General features: G+C 36.9%; 1 long non-coding RNA gene across 1 annotated transcript; it reads right to left on the bottom strand.

Moving 5' to 3' along the window:
- Positions 1-919: 919 nt before the first annotated feature.
- LOC149986231 (uncharacterized) lies at positions 920-2,780 on the bottom strand. Its single transcript, XR_016501228.1, has 2 exons — positions 2,253-2,780; positions 920-1,740 (listed from the first exon to the last, which is right to left on the bottom strand). It is a non-coding gene; the product is annotated as an uncharacterized LOC149986231 (long non-coding RNA).
- Between the last annotated feature and the right edge of the window lie 297 nt (positions 2,781-3,077).

Raw genomic sequence — 3,077 nt, forward strand, 5'->3', positions numbered from 1 at the left:
GAGGTACTCCCAAGGATGTTCAATGGATTTAAGATTAGAAAACTAAATACGCCAATCTATTACTTTAATTCCATGATAATCAAATCACTTTTATGCTAATTTTGAATGATGCTTAGAATGATTATTTTGCTGAAAAATCACTTCTTTCTCAGAAATGTCAGATTCTTCAATACTAGGAAGTAGGTTTTTTTCAAGAACTTCTACAAATTACTTGGCATCCATCCTCCCTTCAACATGTGCCATCTTCCCAATTCCATATAATTCCATACCATTATATTTCCACCTCTATGTTTAACTGTTTCTTAGAACTTCTTGTCAAGCAAAGAGTGACCTTTTTGTTTTCACATCCACTTTCTGCCATCTCATCCAAATTTGTTGATTTTTATCTCATCTAACCAAATAATCCTCTTCCAATCCTCCATAGTTCATTCTTTGTACTTTAGAGCAAAATCCAAGAATTTTTTCTAATATAAGGTGGATAGTAATGGCTTTCTTTTCTTCACCATAGCTTTCATGTTCTATTTCTTGAAAATATTTGAAATAGTTTGGATTGACACATCATTACTGAAAATATTGTTAAGTTTTTTAGCAATCTCAACAACATTTTAAGCCTTTTTAATGTTAATTTAGTAAATTATTGTCCTTTCATCTACTATAGTGAGCTTCTTTGGTTTGCGTAATTAAAGTTCTTTTTCTTAAAAGTAATCTTTTTGCTAGCCTAGAGATAGTAGCTTTATTGTAGCCAAGTTTAGAAGTAATTTGGCAATAAGATTTTTGAAAATGAAGAAGAATAGAGGTGATGTTGTCTTAGAGAGAGCAAAGAATGGGTCTCATAGTTGTTTAAAGAATTATTAAAGTGTCAGGGACAAGAACTCGATGAAAGCTAAAGAGTAAGTGAGACTTTTCTCAAAAAGAAATAGGACAAAATAGAAATATGTATATTAAGAAAGAAACTGGAATGGCTATTGCCAAAATACAAGAAAACTAGAGACCCTTGAAACTAGACTAGAAGCAAGAAAGGAGTTGACAAGAGTGAAGAGGGCTTCACTCTTGCCTCTATATATACTATCTAACTAGAAGCCACGTGGCGATGTTCTATAAGACCTCCAATATATGTTGACTTTCTAGGCCACATGCCTTTGCTTGCAAGGCAAGTTTTCTATGGATGGACCACGTAGTTAGCTTGTTCTTTAAGCTTCCAACATGCGTGGCACATGGCTAACTTGTTGACCAAGTTTCTAACCTAAAAGTCAACTATAGACTCCTATAAAGTCAAAGCAGCGTCTATGAAGCTTCTAAGAAGCTTCTCTAGAAGATATTACACAATTAACCTACTATTACATACTTTTATCTATTCATATAGGTAATTATATGTATGTCCGTGACATTACCCCCCCTTCTAGAGACGAGTTCCACGAGGAGCGGTGATTATATATTGAGAAAATCTAATATGCGGCGAATTGTATTTGCTACATACTCTGATCTTTGTTCTCTTCGAAGATAGTTGATGGGTCCTCTTAGCCATCGATAGTGTCCCATTCCAGGGCGAGAAGACCACCCTGTTATTTGATCACTATTGAGGCCTTCATAACTTCCATCTATTCGAGGAAGAACATGTCGTTCTTGAGGGTCTTCATTTCGGTTGCGTCGTCTTGAAGGTTGTGACAATCGCAATGTCTCATCCGGTAAGTCAGCAAATGAAGGTTCTTGAGTTGAATCCGCTGGTTGTTGGCTCTCCATCTAATTAGCATCACAAAATGCAAAGAAGTTACAAACAAGGATAAGAAATTGAATGTTATCTTGCCTCAATCTTGTCTCTTTTATAAGAGAGGTTTTCATCTTAGTTTTGATGGATGTCGTTGATGAAAAACTTTGACTTTAGCTGATGCATTTGCTAGATTCCTGGATGGCTCCCATGTGCGCTCACTAATATCATATCCGCACCAATGAACAAGATATTCCAGCTTATTTCGGCGCCGCCTTGAGTCTAATATCTCTTCCACTTCAAATTCTTCATTATTATCTACTTCTATAGGAGGCGGTCGCATTTGTCTTCTTCCTTGTATATCCACTGTCTTATATGGTTCAAGAAGAGACACGTGGAATACAGGATGGATCTTCATTGACTCCGGTAGATGTAACCGATATGCAACTGGGTTGATCTGTTCAGAAACAGAAAAGGGGCCAAGCCTACGATAGTCCAATTTGTCACAAGGTCGAGTGGTCTTGATATTGCGACGAAGTAGCCATACCTTATCACCCACGTTGAGTTGTGGTTGCTCTTTACGATATACATCTGCATTTATCTTTTGTCGTTCTTGAGCTTTCTTCAACTGCGCCTTCATTATTGCATGTAACTTTGACAACCGATTTGCCATATCTTCTGCTGCAGGATTATCAACTTTTGAAAAATCAAAAGTATCAAGTCGTGGATGATAGCCATAATTGGCAAAGAAAGGTGTTTGTTGCGTGGAGGAATGTACCGTATTATTATAAGCAAACTCTGCCAATGGCAGAAGGTTTGTCCAATCATCTTGTTGGTAGTTGATGGTACACCTTAAATACTGTTCCAAGACTTGGTTTACGCGCTCTGTTTGTCCATCAGTTTGAGGATGGAAAGCTGAAGATAGCTTTATGTCCACTTTTAAAATCTTGAAAAGAGTCCTCTAGAATCTCGACACAAATTGAGTTCCCCTATCCAATATGATATCTTTAGGTAATCCATGATAGCGATAGATATTATCAATGAAAAGCTTAGCTGTTTCTTCACCTGTGATAGATTTTGTACATGGCACAAAATGTGCCATCTTGGTGAAACGATCTACTATCACAAATATAGAATCATAAGATCTTGAGCTTGGAAGATCTGTGATGAAATCCATAGAAACAGAAGACCATGGTTGTTCTGGTATAGGTAATGGCTGAAGAAGTCCGTAAGGTCGATGTCGAGGAATTTTTGATCTTGAACAAATATCACATGATTGTACAAAGTCTTTGACTGACTTCCACATTTGTGGCCACCAAAAATCTCTTGATATGAGTTCCAGAGTCTTATTATATCCAAAGTGCCCTACTGC

Source organism: Physcomitrium patens, chromosome 26, assembly GCF_059467195.1.
Source record: "Physcomitrium patens ecotype Gransden chromosome 26, ASM5946719v1, whole genome shotgun sequence".
Taxonomy (NCBI): Eukaryota; Viridiplantae; Streptophyta; class Bryopsida; order Funariales; family Funariaceae; genus Physcomitrium; species Physcomitrium patens.